Genomic DNA, 18,477 nt, shown 5'->3' on the forward strand with positions numbered 1-18,477 from the left:
GGCTTACGGCGCCAAACAGCTGATTGGCACCGCAAGCCTGGGAGGCGGGAGAAGTGGAGCGGCCGCTGCGCTGGGAGAGGGAGTCTGAGCTGCACGTGTCAGCGCACCGCCGGCAGCCCAGCCCAGCAAAGCTGTAAAAAAAAAAAAAATTGGGGGCACCACTTTTTGGGCCCCCAAATCTTGGCACCCTAGGCAACCGCCTAGTTTGCCTTAATGGAAGCACCGGCCCTGGTGCTTAGGCTAGGGTGATGAGCTAGCAAGTGTGAAAAATCAGGACAGGGTTGGGGGGGAAATAGGTGCCTATATAAGAGAAAGCCCCCAATAGCGGGCCTGTCCCTATAAAATAGGGGCAGCTGGTCACCCTAGCTTGGCCTCAACCACACTAGTCACAAGCTGGCCTGGGACAAGCCTCTCACAGATCAGCCATTCAGCCTGAAGCAGGTCGCTGTTCTGCATCACCATGGACCAGACCCTGTCCCCGCCTCTGGGTATCCAGCGCCCCTCCCCCACCTCTGTCCCCGCTGGGTCGCCTCTCCTGTGCGGGGACGGGGGGCGGCCATGACAGGTATCGAGGCGGAAGTGCGGGCGGTTGCGGCCAGGAAGGGAACAGGGTCCGGCCCCACAGTGCGCGTGATGGGAGCAGCCCGCGTTTGTCTGTCAAGCCGCTCTTGGCTTTTCCCCTTTGGCCCGAGGCGGTGCCGCCCAGAGCCCCGCCCCTTTCCTGGAGTCACAGGATTCGCTCGCTCGCGCTCGCCGCTCACATGACCGAGCTGGACCAATCGCAGGGAGCACAGAGAGGGCGAGGTAAAGACAATGTCGCGGAGGTGCGAGAGGTGGCGTCGCCGATCCGTTGTTACCAGCGCGGGGCGGAGGGCTGCGCTAGAGGCCCGGGTATAACGCGCTCCCTGTGCGGGGGGAGGGGCTCCGAGTCCTGGCGCGCTGCCTCCCGCGCTCAGGCGGCCGGGGGCGGGGCTGTAGGGGGCTGTGGTGAGTCCAGGCCACGAGCTTCAAACCCAGGCGTGTTAACAGGCCCGTTTGTGGGGGACGGGGCGAGGCACTGGGGGAGGAAGGATCAAAGCGGCTTTGTGCAGACACCGTTGGCCTCACGACCCCCCTTAGTCTAGTAATGCAGCGACCCCCCACCCAGCTGTCTGCGGGTCGGGCTCCTGGAGACCCCGCTGTGCCCCCGTGAGGGGAAAGCACGTGGCGGGCATTTAAATCGGACTCCTCGGTCACCTGTGAGCTATGAACATGTTAAAACTTTCCTGAAGTCAGAGGCGCCCCCAACCCTGTTTCAGCCTGGGTACGACTGACGCAGACCCTGGGGTGAAGTTCATGGCTGTGTTACACATCTGTGAAATTTGCTATTTATGCCATGACTAGTCCATAAAATGTGTAAGTTCTCCATGGCGTTTCTCGAATGAGGAGCCAGGACCCCAAAAGGGAGTCACAAGCCTCTGAGGAGGTACAGTATTGCCACCCTTACTTTGCTGCTGGTGGTGATGATGCTGCCTGAAGCTGTGTTGCAGGAGAGCAGTGGCCGCTGGCCAGGTGCCCAGCTCTGAAGGTGGTGTCTTTGTCAGCAGCTGCAGAGAAGCAAGCATTGTATGGTGTTGCCCCCTTCTGTGCTGCAGCACCGCCACCTTCAGAGCTGGGCAGCTGGAGACCAGATTTCACAGGGGAGACCTTATTTAATGGAAGAGACCACAGTCCATGAGGCAATTTTCATGGCCATGAATTCAGTAGACCCCTAAGTATGGACAATGAAAATAGATAGCAACAGTATAAAAGGCACTGATGTAGCAATAAATGGCCTGCCACTTAAGAACAAATGAAGTAAATAGGCAACATATGTCCTAAACATTCAAAAACAACATGGAGTCCGGTAGCAACTTAATCACTAACAAATGTATTTGGCAACAGATGGTCCTGTGGCACCTTTAAGACTAACAGAAGTATTGGAGCATAAGCTTTCGTGGGTGAATGCCCACTTCATCAGACGCAAGGACTTGCATCTGATGAAGTGGGCATTCACCCACGAAAGCTTATGCTCCAATACTTCTGTTAGTCTTAAAGGTGCTATAGGACCCTCTGTTGCTTTTTACAGATTCAGACTAACACGGCTACCCCTCTGATAAATGTATTTGGGCATAAGCTTTTGTGGGTAAAAAAAAACACTTCTTCAGTTGTATGGAGTGAAAATTACAGATGCAGGCATTATTAGAGTGACACATGAAGAGAAGGGAGTTACCTCACAAGTGGAGAACCAGTGTTGACAGGGCCAATTCAATCAGGGTGGATGTGGTCCACTCCCAATAACTGAGGAGGAGGGGTCAATACCAAGAGAGGGAAAGTTGCTTTTGTATGGAACCAGCCACTCCCAGTCCCTATTCAAGCCCAAATTAATGGTGCTAAATTTGCAAATAAATTTTAGTTCTGCTGTTTCTCTTTGAAGTCTGTTTTTGAAGTTATTTTGTTGAAGTATGGCTACTTTTAAATCTGTTATTGAATGTCCAGGGAGATTGAAGTGTTCTACTGGCTTTTGTATGTTACCATTCCTGATGTCTGATTTGTGTCCATTTATTCTTTTACGTAGAGACTGTCTGGTTTGGCCAATGTACATGGCAGAGGGGCATTGCTGGCACATGATGGCATATATAACATTAGTCGATGCGCAGGTGAATGGTTGGGGCCTCTGATGGTGTCACTAGAGTAGAGTAGTAAGTATTGGGGTAGTCATGTTAGACGGAATCCACAAAAACAACAAGGAGTCCGGTGGAACCTTAAAGGCTAATAGATTTATTTGGGCATAAGCTTTCGTTGGTAAAAAACCACTTCTTCGGGTGCACTTGAAGAAGTGTTTTTTTACCCACGAAAGTTTATGCCCAAATAAATCTGTAGGTCTTTAAGATGCCACCGGACTCCTTGTTGGTAGAGTAGAGTAGAGTACTCTATCCCCATATCTACTCTAGCATCACTGATTGAATTGAATTGACCCTGTCAACACTGGCTCTCCACTTTTAAGGCAACTCCCTTCTCTTCATGTGTCAGTATAATAATGCCTGTATCTGTAATTTTCACTCCATGCATCTGAAGAACTGGGTTTTTTACCCATGAAAGCTTATGCCCAAATAAATCTGTTGGATAAGACTAACATGGCTACCCCTCTGATACTAAACATACAAAGTTTTTATGCTTTGCACATTTTGCACAACTCTTGCTGGTGGCTGCTCTGATAACTTTTCCTAAAATATGTTGTTAACTTTAGAAAGAACAAATAAATATGTAAATATCATTGTAATTTATTTATGTAGAGTTGTTTTTGAAGACAGTAAAAATAATGTACAGTTGTATTTTGGTGCTCTTGGACTCTGCTGCTTCCCCGGTCCCCCACCCATCACCTCTGACCCCCACTGCTTTCCTCCCCCCTATTGCCCCAAGCTCCCTTCTGCAGCCTCGCACCCCTGGCTCACCCTGATCCTTTCCTCTTGACCATAGCGCCTGGTAAGGCCAGCCTGTTGAAGCCCCTCCACCCTGGGCCGAAACTCGGAGTCGGAGACCCACGGCTGGATCCGGGGTGGGGAGGGCTCAAGCTTGGAGCTCTGAAGCGGGGAGGGGAGGGAGGGGGGAAGGAGGGTAAGAACGGAGTCTGAAGCATGGAACTTGCAATAGCCCCACGCAGCTGAAGGAGGGGAGGGGGGTTAAGCCGTTGGAGCCTCCAGCTGAAGGTAGGGGGGAGCCCGTGAGGGTGAAGCTCCCTGTTGGAGCCTCTGGCTGAAGCCTGCCCCCAGAGCCCCTGGGTGCTACTTTGCCCCCTCCCCCATCTCTGCCCAGGAGGCTGCTGTGGAAAAACCCCTGATGGCCACATGCGGTCACAGTGCCTGCATTTGAGAAACACCGCCTGCCCTGCTCTGTTCATTTCTTCAGAAGCATCTGCCATTGGCCACTGTTGGAAGACAGGATACTGGGCTAAAGGGACCATGGGTCTGACCCAGTATGGCTGTTCTTGTGATCTTATGTTCTTATGATAAAGGTACCATAATGATGTAAAGGAGGTAGACTGAAATTTTATTTTTTTCCCAGTAATACAAGAACTTAAGTTTGCTGCCTTTCAGTTTCATTTAACTGATAAAGTGCTGCCCCTTTTTAGCGTTAGCAACTAGTCAAAGATTGGGGTTCTGTGGTTGTTTCAGCTGGAAGTAGAAATTGGTGATAGGGATTTATTTGATGCAATTTTGTTTATTTACAAATAAGTCCTGTGTCTCTGAACGCAGAGGAACTGACAGAAGTGGAAGCAGCTTATTTTGCTCACAGCACTAGAGTGCTCTTTTCAGCCTGCACCCCAACTCAAAAAAATCCCTCTCCCCAGGTTTCTTCCAGGGTCAGCCATATGCTTTCAAGTATTCCTTCAGCCTGTTGTCCTGTCCTCTCAGTCAGTTTTTGTTTATTCTTCTCCCCCCCCCGCCCCCTTCCAATGTGTGGACATGCCTGTTTACAATACTCAGTCAAACCCTCCACCCACCTGGTGCTAGTTCTGGGCAGGCTCTCTTTGTTTTAGGTGTGGCCCCTTAACTCTGTTTTACAATTGACTCAAATGGGTGACTCACATGTGGATTTAAAGAGGCTTTAACTCAACTCATAACAAGGCTTCATCATGCTCATAACAACACCTCCCAACTGAGTTTTGTCCATCTTGCTGATGAGTAAAATGTCGCCACCCAGTAACCCATCCTAAACAAAAGGAAAAGAAATAATTTAAGAAATACAAGTTTAACTATTTACATGTGTATAGTGTCCTTCTGTCAGGATAGTTTCTCATCACCAACAAAAGAATCATAGAATATTAAGAGTTGGAAGAGAACTCCGGAGGTCATCTAGTCCAATCCCCTCCTGAAAGGAGGACCAACACCAACTAAATCATCCCAGCCAAGGCTTTGTCAAGCTGGGCCTTAAAATCCTCTAAGGATGGAGATTCCACCACCTCCCTAGGTAACCCATTCCAGTGCTTCACCGTCCTCTTAGTGAAATAGTGTTTCTTAATATCCAACCTAGACCTCCCCCGCTGTAACTTGAGACCATTGCTCCTTGTTCTGTCATCTGCTACCACTGAGAACAGCTGAGCTCCATCCTCTTTGGATCCCCACTTCAGGTAGTTGAAGGCTGCTATCAAATCCCCCCTCACTCTTCTCTTCTGCAGACTAAATAACCCCAGTTCCCTCAGCCTCTCCTCATAAGTCATGTGCTCCAGCCCCCTAATCATTTCCACTGCCCTACACTGGACTCTCCAATTTGTCCACATCCCTTCTGTAGTGGGGGGACCAAAACTGGACACAATACTCCAGATGTGGCTTCACCAGTGCCGAATAGAGGGGAAAATCATTTCCCTCGATCTGCTGGCAATGCTCCTACTAATACGGCCCAATATGCTGTTGGCCTTCTTGGCAACGAGGGTACACTGTTGACTCATATCTAGCTTCTCATCCACTGTAATCCCCAGGTCATTTTCTGCAGAACTGCTGCTTAGACAGTCTGTCCCCATTCTGTAGCAGTGCATGGGATTCTTCTTTCCTAAGTGCAGGACTCTGGACTTGTCCTTCTTGAACCTCATCAGATTTCTTTTGGCCCAATCCTCCAATTTGTCTAGGTCAATCTGGACCCTATCCCTAACCCTCCAGCATAGCTACCTCTTCCCCCCAGGTTAGTGTCATCTACAAACTTGCTGAGGATGCAATTCATCCCATCATCCAGATCATTAATAAAGATATTGAAGAAAACCAGCCCCAGGACTGATCTCTGGGGCACTCCACTTGATACCATCTGCCAACTAGACATCGAACCGTTGATCACTACCCATTGAGCCCGACAATCTAGCCAGCTTTCTATCCACCTTATAGTCCAGTCATCCAATCCATACTTTGTTAACTTTCTGGCAAGAATACTGTGGGAGACCGTATCAAAAGCTTTGCTAAAGTCAAGATATATCACATCCACGGCTTTCCCCATATTCACAGAGCCAGTTATCTCATCATATGTTATGCTTATCAGAATGCTATGCTCACCCAAAATTTGGGGCTTTTCTCTCCCTAGATTTCCTTTCATTGCATTCCTGAAGTGTTTTTGTTGTTTCCGTGGAACTTGCTGAGCTGTGAAAGTTTCTTCCTGCTCATTCTGGTTGAGTGGAGCTGCAGGGTTTTCTCTGGGTGCTCTTTTCAACTGTAAACTCTTTGGAGCAAGGATCCTTTTATGTTTGTGGTGATATATGCGTTTTTAGGAAAGTGTTGAGAGTATCAAAAACAATTGAAAAAGAAAATATCCAGGAGGGTGAGGAAAATGGGTATTTCCCTATGAAAACTTTCCCTTAGACTACATGCAAAGGAAAAGAGAGGTTGTGCCTTCTCTCTAGGGTGACCATATTTCCCAAAGAGAAAATGGGACACACCCAGCTGCTCGTCCGAGGCCCCTCCCCATTGATGCTGTTGCCGGTGGCTGGAACCCTGCTCGCTGGAACCCTCTGACCCCCACCCCGTGAGGCTGTTGCCTGGCCACTGGAACCCTGCTGGCCCCCGCATGCTGGAATGCTGCTTCCCCCCGACCTTGCCTCTCCCCTGTGGGGTCTAGCATCTCCACTTGCCCCCTCCGCACTGAACCCCACTTTTTTTTTCAAAAGTGAGCATCTGTCCTGTTTGCTCTTGCCAAATAATCAAGTCAGCAAGGGAAAATGGGACAAATGCCTCCTTTTGGGGGAAAAAAAAAAGTGAGGACATCCAGGACAGGGCTTAAAAAAGGGCCTGTTCTGTCCAAAACTGAACATATGGTCACCCTACTTTTCTCTGTTTAAAGGAGACCAAAAGCTGTTTTTAAAATGAGCAGGGGTTTTTCTTTTGTTTTGTTTTGTTTTTTAATTAGAAATTCAGGTCTAGCCTATTCTGGGTTTTTTCTGTAAGACTTTATATGAATTCTATTCTAGTCATCTAGATAAATACTCAGGTTTCACTTATTTTGTATGTTAAGCACAATTTAGAACTGATTTTTAATACTCAATTAAATCCAACACCTGACAAGCACTTTACAAGAAAAGGCCTTTGTTAAATGTAATCCACCAATGGGAATGCTAGTATAGATCAGCACAGACTCAACCTGCTCTGGGAAGAATCGGAGAAGCATCAGGAAGAATAACTCATCTAGCGTTATTGCAGTATCTATTGTGTCCCTAGTGAAACAGTTTTTCAGACCCTCTTTTTCATGCACTAAATTTACAATTAGAATGAAACAAACATGGAGGTGAATACTGAGCTATTTTCTGCACTGTACCCTGCTTATTTGTATTAACTACAGATGAGAAACGGAGGAGTCATCAAAGGCCAGCATCCCATCAGAGGTCTTTCTGCTGCCAGTTAAGGCAGGAGTGGCCTAGTAGTGTCAAGGGGGCTGTGGTATCATCTCACTGAGATGTGCTTTCTGAGATGCCAGTTACACTCCAGGAGTGACCTGCATCGTGCTGCATGAACATGGGAATGAGTGAACTGATAGAGACCAAGCCCATAATTCACCATAGCAGCAGCTGAGCTTTCAGCTCCCAGGCAGCGCTCTGCAGACTTGCTGCATGGGGCCATGACCTGCATAGCATGCACAAACTCTAGGGTAGGAGAGTGGATCCTTTCCTCTCCTCTGGTCTCCTTCCCCGTCCCAGCCATCACAGAAACCCTGGCCATAGGGAGCTAGGAGACTGAAAGATGATGGAGAGATGGGAGGAAGGGGTGAGGGAGGAGATAATCTGCTCCATGGCAATACAAAACAATGACTGATTTCTAAGGGTATGTCTACAAAGCAAAGAAAAACCCGCAGCTTGTCCGTGCCAGCCAACTTGGACTTACAGGCTCAGGCTGCGGGGCTGTTTCATCACTGTTTAGATTTCTGGGCTCACACTGGAGCCAGAGCTCTGGGACACTATCACCTCACAGGGTCCAGAGCCCTGGCCACAGCCAGAGCCAGGAAGTCTACACAGCAATGAAATAGCCTTGCAGCCTGAGCCCCATGAAACCGAGTTGGTTGGCAAGGGCCAGCCCTGGGTGTCTAATTGCTGTGTACACATACCCATAAAGACTTGTCCATGGCCACCCACAGAATAAATAGCACAGCTGAGATAAAGCACTAAGGTCTCATATCTTCAAGTCCTAGGCTGTGTGCACTTGAGCAAACTAACAGGTGAGAAATATGTAATACCAGCCCAAGGAAGATGTTCCAGCTGGATTACTATATTTATTAGACAGTTCTATTACACGAGGCAAAGTTCTTTGGGAATATAGTGTGACACTGCATGCCATATTCTTCATAGAGATATTATTATATGATTATGACATAATCATAATATATCTTATACAGGATGTGTCATCTGAGTTATCATGGAAAGGTTATGATTTATTGAATATGATTATCCTATTTATACAAATGTATCCTATTTATACAAATTATGTATCATTTTTGTATCTGAAGTTAAGAATATTGTCTATATATTTTTATTACAAATGTGTTTACACCCGGGGAACTCCCACTAGGCACCATGCACTCAGTCTAGATGTCTGGCTGGGATGAGCACATTCAGGTTAAAGGGCTATTAGAGAAAACAATAGGACTTAGAAGTTTATCTCCCACTGGGGGGGAGGAAGGGGAGGGCGCTTCCTGGGGATGCTATAAACAGCCTCTGACTCATGACTGCTATGACACTACAAGCACATGTGACAAGGTCACCTGGTGCTGGTCTCCATCTTGGGATACCAGTGTTTTTCCACAGACTGGCATGGGAACCAAGCTTTGAAACAAAGTGTTTCCGCCATATGGAAAAGCTATATAAAGTAGGGGAGTGACTCCCCACCCAAAGAGACTCCTGGAATCACCAGAGGAACAAAGACTGACCTGGGGGAAGTGCTGGACTCAGGCTAAAGAGATTTTTAGCTTGTGAATGGAACACCTGGGGATTCCAAGCTGTAAGTTAGTGCAGCTTGCCCATTAAGATGCTGCAGCCTGCTTGCATCATCATTTAGGGTGAGAATTTGCTATTCATATCCAAACTAAGTAGTATATTTAGCTTAGTTTGCATGTTTTGTTTATTTGCTAGATAATCTGATTTGATCTGTTTGCTAGCCCTTATAGTTACTTAAAATCTATCTTTTGTAGTTAATACATTTGTTTTTGCTTTGTCTAAAACCAATGTGTGTGGAAGTCATAACTCGGAACAAAAAGCTGTTGTATATTCCTCTCCACATTGAGGGAGGGGGCCAATTTCATGAGCTTACAGTGTACAGGTCCCTGTGCAGCACAAGATGGTATAATTTTGGGGTTACACTCCGGGGTGTGTGTGTGTGCCTTAGGAACTGCAAAGTGCCCTAACTGTGCCTTCTCATTCAGGGGCTGGTTAAAGAACCTGTGTGCATGTAACTGCAGATGGTTGTGTCCCTATCTGTATGTGTGCTGGTAAAAGTGCAGGCTGGAGCCTGGGAGAGGGCTTGGCAGGCTGGTCACAGCAGTACAGTGTAAAGGGAGTCCAGGCTGGTGGGTCAGGGGGGCTCAGTGGTACCCCAGTTCCAGGTGGCACCCTGGGGGAACCCGTCACATATAATAACAGAGAGAAACCAAGGTTAGACTGGTCTCAATAACGTGATCAGGACTATTCAGCATGGAGAAACAAGAATACAACCTGTAAATGACCAGAACAACATCAGAGAGTGACATTCACAACAAATATGACCCCACTGCAGAGGGCCACACTTTCAGCATTCCTCTTTTATTTGCACTTGCAAACTGTACCAGCACATTAGGTTAAAAGGATGCATAATTATGTATTTTCCATGGTACTAAGCAGGCTCAGGCATCTGTATACCAAACCCCAAATCTTGTTTAACACTTTAATGTTGGACACTGAAAGCGCCATGTTAACACATTTGTCTCTTTGGTACACTTATGACATTGAAATTAATACAGCAACATACATTGTGTCTGCAAGGCAGAGGGCTAGACAAGGTAAGGGCAAAGGAGCTTTATTTTTTCCTAAAAGCAAGGAAGAGATTTAATCCATGTCCCTCAAAGGCATATCATCACCGAGGGGAAAAAGGTATTTTTAGCTCGAGTTAGCTAACATGAGGTTAAAAGGTAGTGAAGACAAGCAGTTTGTAGTTTCCAATGAGTTAGCAGGTCAAGTTAAAACTGTGGCATAGCCTAGGATTTACCATGACCTGCTAATTCATGTGACAGCTACAAATTGCCTTGTCTTCACTAGGATTTTACTTCATGTTTACTAACTCGAGTTAACCTCCTAGTGATTTGGGGTCTATCTGACCACAGTATGCACAACAACATAATTAAAAATAGTTGTGTTAAATCTGGGCCTATGCAACATTATTCCCAAAGTAGGATGAGGTCCCTCTTCCCATGTTGGTTTTATCATGCTGCTGGTTTTGGTTTTGGTGTATCAAACAAAGTCAATAAAAAGGTCAGTTAGCACCCTCAATGTTAGTCAGTGGAGAAAATGAAAGTACTACACATCCAAGGGTCTTTGGAGGTCTCTTGGACCCCAAACACGTACAAACATGTAAATAAATCATGACAGGCAAACCACTGTTTCTTCTTTTATGTATTCACAAACTGATGAGACCAACCTGTTAGCACTGGTTTTGTCTGCATATCTGTTGTAGTTTTAGTGTAGTGAAAAAAGTTACTCAAATTGTATTGGGGGTCAGTTGGGCCCCAAATTAATTTTGCATGTATTCCAGCATCAGATTGTTTTTATTTTGAGGCAGCAGTTATGATGGGATTATATGAATCTTTCTCCATTGCTTTTATTATAGTTTCAGTGGGTGAAATCATGATGCAAAAAGGAACATTGCAGCCCTGCCTCAGACTCCTAGTGTGCTGGGTACTTATTCAGAGCCTAAGAAATGGGGAAGATGCAACATCTGCTCCAGAGAAAACAAATAAATAATAAAAAATATGCAAAGTGTAAAAACTTTGTATGTTCAGAACATGTTGCTTATTTGTTCCATTTGTTCAAAGCAATAAGACATTTACTGCCACTTTGTTGTGTTTCTGCCTTTTATACTGTTGCTGTTCCAGTCTGTTTTCATTGTCTATACTTGGGATCAGTTATAACACCTGTATTTTATGTAGTTTAAAAAAAAATAGTTTTGATCATGGGGTCAGTCAGACCCCAGCACAAATACTGTATAGTGTGCTTCTGACTCTAGAAAAGTTTTAACTTGTTCATAGTTTTATAGTTCACAGGTTACAGTAAAGTCAGTTTTAAATGAATCCATCCCCCTCTCCCATAATTTTGACATACCAGGGGTCTCCAAGACCCCAGTACAGAAACAGTTGTGTGATTTTTGGTCCAATACCACGGCTAAGAACACACCTGTTTCCTAGTGAGGACACACCAAAAAGAGTTGAAGAACAGTTCTTTCTATCCTTTCCTTTTGGTGCTATTGCATCCAGTAAAGGCTGAGGAACATCAGCAGAGCTTTCAGATCCTAGCCCTAGGATAATGGGAGGGGAGAGATTGCAGGGCTTTATGCTTTCTAAAACAAAGATTTACTGGCCATATATTATAGATAAGCCATGAAGAGGGCTCCTCAGCTCAGGTAAGGGCTTTTTTTGAAAAGTGCTTTCAGCCAGGAGTGCCATGCAAATTCTACATGAAAGGAACAAGATAACCTATTGTATGATTTTTCTCCCCAGGACCCCAGGGTTTCATCACTGAGGCTCTGCTTGTTTTTCATGGAGCTAAATACTCCTCTATAGAAATGAAGAACAGCGTGGATGCAACAAAGGTGTTTACCAGTGGGGGAGAATGTCCTGTCTTCAGTATAGAAACCTCGTACATTCTGAAGGTCTAATTATGTGCAGCTGGTTGGACAATTTTTGGCAATTTTTGGTCCCATTTTCTGACAAGCTCTAATAATGAACTCTCAGATAAAGAAAAGGGGAGGAGGAGCATATCTAATGAGATACAATGAATGGGCAAATTCTGCTTCTCTTGAAATAAAGGCAAATGTTGCAAGTGTTGTGTTTCTAAAAAACAAAAAGCAGCACATGAATTTCTCAGTTGAGGTGCTTCTTATTTCAGATATAGGAAAATAGCAAGTGGAGAAACAACAAATATAAATCTCCTTGGAAGAGAGCAAACACAGTGACTTGTCTTGGTGACATGTGGCATCTGAACTGAAACAGAAGAAGGCAGCTTGCCTTCCAGCTGCTCCCACAGCACACAAGATGGCTCTTCAACAGCAAAATGTGCAGTGCACAGACAACATAATGACAGCTTCTCCCTTCAGTTACATAGCTTTGACTCCTCCCCTGCAATTCATTAATTTATACATGTTTAGTCTTCTGGGAGGTTTGCATTTATATTATGTCTAAAGGTATCAGTCATGAAGGGCATTTAACACTTGTTCCTCATCTCCATCATTAGGTACACCAATTAGACTAATATCTTCTTTAGGCCAATGAAAACAGACCCATTTTCAAGTCAGTAAACATATTTACATCATCTTCAAACTCAGGGGCTTTTCTGGACCTCTGCTGTAACAGCAGGACAATATGATTCATTATTATCACTCTTTTATGTATACCAGTAAATCCTGATCCCAATACCTTTCTGACAACTCTATTCCCCACTGCTCCCATCATTTCAAATCAAAACCCCCTTTTCTCTCTCTTGCTATCAGAAACAATTGGGACAGTAGCAGGGTGTCACCATGTTCCTCTGAAGTATTGTATCTGACATGGTACTCATGTGCAATGGAGGTCGAAGCTCATCTTTGCATCACAGCTGCTGCCTGAAGTACAATGCATGCTTTTGAGCCCCAGATTTTCTAGGGAATGGTGATGAATTCTGAATTTCTAAAGCATTAATTAAATTAATTACTCCAAATTAGTGCTAGTGCCTCTTACTCTCTTTGAAATTCCTCTTTACCTTTCACAATGGTGTGTAAGCAAATGCTCGGGGTTTTTATTCTCCAGTCTCTGTGGAATAACAGCTTCCATCCCTACTAGGGAGACATTGCATACTAACAGAAAGGGAAGTTTTGGAGTAAATTGCACCAGTATCCGTGAACCACTTTTCCTTCTGCTACTTTAATAGTAATATTTTGCATCACATAATTTCTTAACAACCTTAACATTGGGCTGATAAATCCTGATACATTTGTGGAAAATTGTCCGATAGTTACTAGTTTAATGTTGCCAATAAAGAACTCAAGCTCTGAAACATTATGCAGTCCAGGTACATTCTGACGGGCATGTGTCATCTCTTTTTAAGGGATAGAACCCCTTTGCATATATTCTATGCCTCCTAAAAGCAACCTTTTCCCCAATTTTTGTGGGGTGTGTAAGTGAGGGGAATGGCTAGCTTGGTGAAGACTGTGCCACTGCAGTATGGATTGTACCTGTTCTGGGCATGAATAGAGAACTTCATTCTTTAGGGTTTTTCAATCTAGTCTGCCAGGCTGCCTGTCAATCCTGCAGCTTTTACTGCTGAGTGATTGGAGACACCCTGCCTTTTTCATATGAGGAGTGGCAGAACCACCTATACGGCCTCTAACTGCCCCAGTAGGATCTTGGAAACATACAGGTGTCCTTGCCCTTCCTCCAAGAATTGCTCTGCTGGGGAAAATTCTGAGAGTAAGGAAAATGGGTGCTGAAACATGGTGGCTGTAATAATCAGTATTCCTTTTGTTCCACCTGTGTGTCTACTGTACAGACTTTTTTTTTTAGCAAGCACTGCTTGCTGTGGCATAGTCATGGGGAAAATCATGGAATGGAGATTGACATGAGACCAGATTGGGCTTTAGATTCTGCTTGATGCGTCTCCTCCAGCATCCCATGTGGAAGGTGGTAGCAGAATTGCCAGGCAGCTTAGAGATATTCCCTGCTCCTCACTCCTGCTTGTGTGGTTCCCTTGCAGGCTCACCACCTTAGTATACAAGTCTTTCACATAAGACAAATGCTACATCTGTACTGCGACCACATTCAATCTCAAACCCTGATCTGGCTGGCAAGTAAACAGAAGCCAGACGTCAATTTCCAAAATGTTGGGAATCATTTAAGCAATGCCTTGGAGGCGAGTGATCTCAGTTGTCTCCCAGGCTTCCAGTCCTGCCACTGGGATAGAACTGTCCAAGCACTGCTAAATACTATCCTTATCCCCAAATTTTCAGTCATGTCAATGGGATAAGTTACCATCTAGTGGTTGTCCCACAGGGAATATAATTTCTACAACTACTGACAGATAATGCAGCAGAAATAGGTGGGTTTACGAGCCAAAAGTCCTGGGTTTTATTCTCCATTGCTGCATATATGCATTTATAACTGAGGTGGTTGGTCCATATGATGCTGTATTATACAATAAAATGTGAAACGTTGAATTTTGAGAAGTTTTATATTTTATGATGACGATTACTTCATACTCCTTTTAGGACAGCCACAGTAAATAGTTTTCCTTTTACCTATTCTGGCCACTAGATGGCACTGTGGAATCATAGGCATATAATAACCATAGCAGATCCCTGGATACAAATGGCTGTTTGTGTAAGAGCAGGGCTATCTCCTGTGTTAAAAGTTGGTATAATTTTCCTTGTTTAAAGATTCAGGATGATCATAGAGTGATGGAGGTGGAAACCAAGAACAACCATGTCCTCTTCTACCTGGAAAAGATAAGCTTGGGGAAGAATGTGCTTTTGTTTTTTGTTATATTTGGAGCGCGGACTCCTAAATAAATGAAAAAAACACATCATCAGCAGGTCAGCGACCAGCCTGTGTTTATTGTTTTCTACAGAGAGACTTAAAGTGTCCCATTGCCATCCCCTATAATTGGTGCGGTGGGCTGTTCAGATGGCCTAGTCATGCTATATAAATCCATTAAGAGTAACGGCAATTAATATTAAAAGAAACAAAGTCTGGTGCATTTTTCTGTCCTATTTCCAGGCATCTAAGGAGGAAATCAGTTTCTCTTTCTCAGTTGAGCAAAACCTTCCTGGGTCTGATATGAAACCTGCTGAAGTGCACACATCTATGACTAATATGAAACAGGTAGGAGGCCTGGCTGAGCCTGGGAAGAGACCACTGAATCAAACTACTGATCCCAGCTTTAGCAGAAGCCAAGAAGCTGAGTAGCTATGACCTCTGATGCATTTCCCCAGCGGTTTGGATGCAGACTTCGCTTTCCATTTCTGCATTTGCCCTTTTTTTCTCTCACAGCGGCAGTGTGTGGAAGGCGAGGATGTAGTTCTTACTGGTTACTACACAGCTCCTCAGCCAAGGAGAGACATTGGGAATTCTCTCTCCCCCTTCTTGTTTAATTTGAACACAAAGACAGATGGACAGTGGCACTTCAAGAACTCTTTACCTGGTTCAATGTGCGGTGTAACCATTATACTACAGATTTAGCATGATGGTAAAAATAAATGACCTGAGATGAGTGGTTCTGTCTTGTCTAGTATGGCATGTCTCACCCACCCACCATATCATTGCCATAGTACCTAACGGCTAAGTAACTATGATTGTATCAGTCATCATGGAGTACCAAAGGCTATAGTTACCATTACACTTAAAATACCATGGTGTTTGCCCTGATTTGGGATAAATACCAGAAACTGTCTCTGCCCAGATCAGTATAGATGTCCAGAGGACTGGAAGGTATATTCTGCTTCCTGTGATTGTCCACACTACCATCTGATCAACATAATTAGCATCAGAAATGGCTTCTGTGATCACGGATAGTCCTCCCTTCTAAACATTGTCAGTGGGCTCAGTGGAATGCATTGGGCACTGACTGTGCATTCTAAATCAGCCATGGAAACAAGTCCCTTGACACCTGGAGAGGCTACAACAAGATCCGTTGGCTGCTGGTGTATCTGGAATATGTGTTAACCACAGATGTGCATGCACTGGGGTTGGAGTGATTTGTTGTTGGAATATAGATGTTTTCTTCCTTTTCTTTTTCAGACGAGTATGCTCTTGCTGAATACAATACACCCTGCAGTCAGGCTTCAAACTGAAACCAGCCAAGTGCCCAGAAAGGGTAACTGAGAGCAATAGATATTTGATAGGTACAAATGGGGAAAGAAGAGAGCGTAAGAGAGTTGGTTGGTTGTGTAGAGGAAAAGGAAAAGTACAGAGCTAGATGTGGGATAAATCCACACATACTGTGGTGAATCAGGAAAGCCTGCTTTCTGCCAATGCTTTCAAAGAGGTTGGGGACAACCTGGACTTTACCTACATTCCCTGAAGATCAGAGTTGTTGGTATATCATAACAAAGTTGATACTGTGCAATTATTCCGAAGACCCTCTACCACCCAGGTATCAGGGGCACATTATATGCAGGTGTTTCTTTTAGAAGAATGGATTCTTGGAAATCACATTTCTGGCAACAAATTCCTCTCAGAACTATAATTTTTAGGGAGAAAAATAGTTTCTGCTTGAAAAAATAATCTATAGATTTTAATCACTTTATCTTTTTTTCTTTCCTACCAGGAGAAATGAAAGCTGTGAATGTGATTTTGATCCCTACTTCCCTCCTTGATTGAACTTGGATAGGGCCATTTCAATAAATGTCACACTCTAAATTATAATATGTGTGGATTGGTTAATTTTAACAGGATGAGATTGACACCCCTTCTCCAATGTTGTTGGTTCAGATAGGGGAGGGCGGTGTTCACACATTGTCCAACACAGTCAACAGGACCCCTTGGCAGGCAGTTGTTTCATTAAATAGTAATGGTCCAATCCCATTGACAGGTTTTGTCAGTCTATTTCTACAAACCCAGACATGTCTACATGACTCACACCCTGTCAATTCCCCAGTCTCTGGAAAGAGATTAACCCCTCCCTTCATAGCAAGTGAGTAGCAATACAAAAGTGAGGTGGGAAATGTAGGCACACACAATTTTCATAAAAAATAATAGAAATATCCCACATTCTTCACAAGTACCATCTAAAAGACGGTCAAACAGAGGTTTCTCCAATAAAAAGATTCTGTACATCTAAATGGGGAGAGCATGGGGCAAATTGCTAAAGTGAGAGCTTGACTTAATGCTTTACATTTCAGATGCTTTAACTGTTTTTCCTTCTTGTGTTTTTAATAAAAGGTTAAAACATTTTTGATGGTGACTGTTACAATGGGACTCACCAGTATTAACTTGACATACCCCCCCCCCAACCATTTAATGGTGGGTGTAACAGTGAACAAGGGTTTTTATGTATACTCCTTTTGGGGCTCCAAATATTCTTGTAGCAACACAATGGTGACAACCTAGACCAGCCACATTATCAATGGGAAGAGTTTGTGCTTGGCCACAAAGAAGGAGATTCTGTTATTAAAGCACGTTACTGCAATAGCCATTTCCAGCACACCTCCAAATAAGTCTGTCAGACAGTCTTTCACCTGTTGTCATGCAGCACTTTTAGTTTGGTGCATGTGATTATTTCTTTTAGGTGTGCCAGTAATGCTCTTGACCCTTTGAAGACCTAAATGTGAATATATTGTCTCTGTATTAGTATATCTTCATAATACAGCATGTGTTTAAGTGCTTTTGCTGGATCAGGGCAGAGTGCTTGGTCAGCACATTGCAGGATCAAACGCTATGAAAAGGATTTTCAAAGGTGCACTGCTGTAGTGCTTCAATGTAGACAGGGGTTCTCCAATTGCTGCAGTTAATCCTCTCCCTGAGGCTAGATTGATGGAAGAATTCTTCTGTTGATCTAGCACTGTTTACATGTGGCTTAGGTTGGCTTAGCCACGTTGCTCAGGGGTGTAGATTTTTCACCCCTCTCATTGACATATTAAACTGATCTAATTTTCTACTGTAGACCAGGCTTTGAAAGTATGTGCCCAACTCCCACTGAAAGTCAACAGGAGGTTAGTGCCTAACTCCCTTCAGATCAGCTGCTTCAGGACTGCAGCCCTTCTACCATGGCAACTGGAGAGAGGAGAGTCTCATTAGCTCCTCTCATTCATCTACCTAGCACTATAGCCCCCTCACTACCGTATGTGAGCATCACAGCTTGTCCATTTCTACCTTCTATTTGCTGCCTCTGCAACTAAGTGCAGGACTCTGCTTCACACTTATTCTGCTGCATTTGTCACATTGTCACAAGCCTATACCACGGTCTACTATACTTCACAGTTAGGAAGTTGGGGATTTTTCCTGAAAAATTGCTATGTTTAGCAAAACTACATTTCACTAATGCACCTATAACTGGCCCTTTTGGGCAGGTAAGTGAAGATCCTGGGGCCAGTACCTCTCCCATTCTATGGTTTTCTGAAAGAAGTGACTGTGGGACAGGGTCTGTTGATGCTAAGGGAGAGGAATTGGTATCAGATGGGTAGTTTGGGTAGAAGAAACCCCAGACTCTTGTCCTTGTTCAGGGCCTAATTCAGAGTTCAAAGAGGCATGTGTTGTCAGTTGCATGTTTGTGTGTGTTCTTTC

At 44.5% G+C, this 18,477-nt stretch overlaps 1 long non-coding RNA gene across 2 annotated transcripts; it reads left to right on the forward strand.

Moving 5' to 3' along the window:
* Positions 1-446: 446 nt before the first annotated feature.
* Positions 447-17,066, forward strand: LOC112060884 (uncharacterized). 2 transcript variants are annotated; one of them, XR_006175560.2, is made up of 3 exons: positions 447-891; positions 11,728-15,442; positions 15,486-17,066. It is a non-coding gene; the product is annotated as an uncharacterized LOC112060884 (long non-coding RNA). The 2 variants fall into 2 exon arrangements; XR_002890002.3 differs by having other exon boundaries at positions 447-804.
* The last annotated feature ends 1,411 nt before the right edge of the window (positions 17,067-18,477 follow it).

This window comes from Chrysemys picta, chromosome 1 (genome assembly GCF_011386835.1).
Source record: "Chrysemys picta bellii isolate R12L10 chromosome 1, ASM1138683v2, whole genome shotgun sequence".
NCBI classification, from domain to species: domain Eukaryota; kingdom Metazoa; phylum Chordata; order Testudines; family Emydidae; genus Chrysemys; species Chrysemys picta.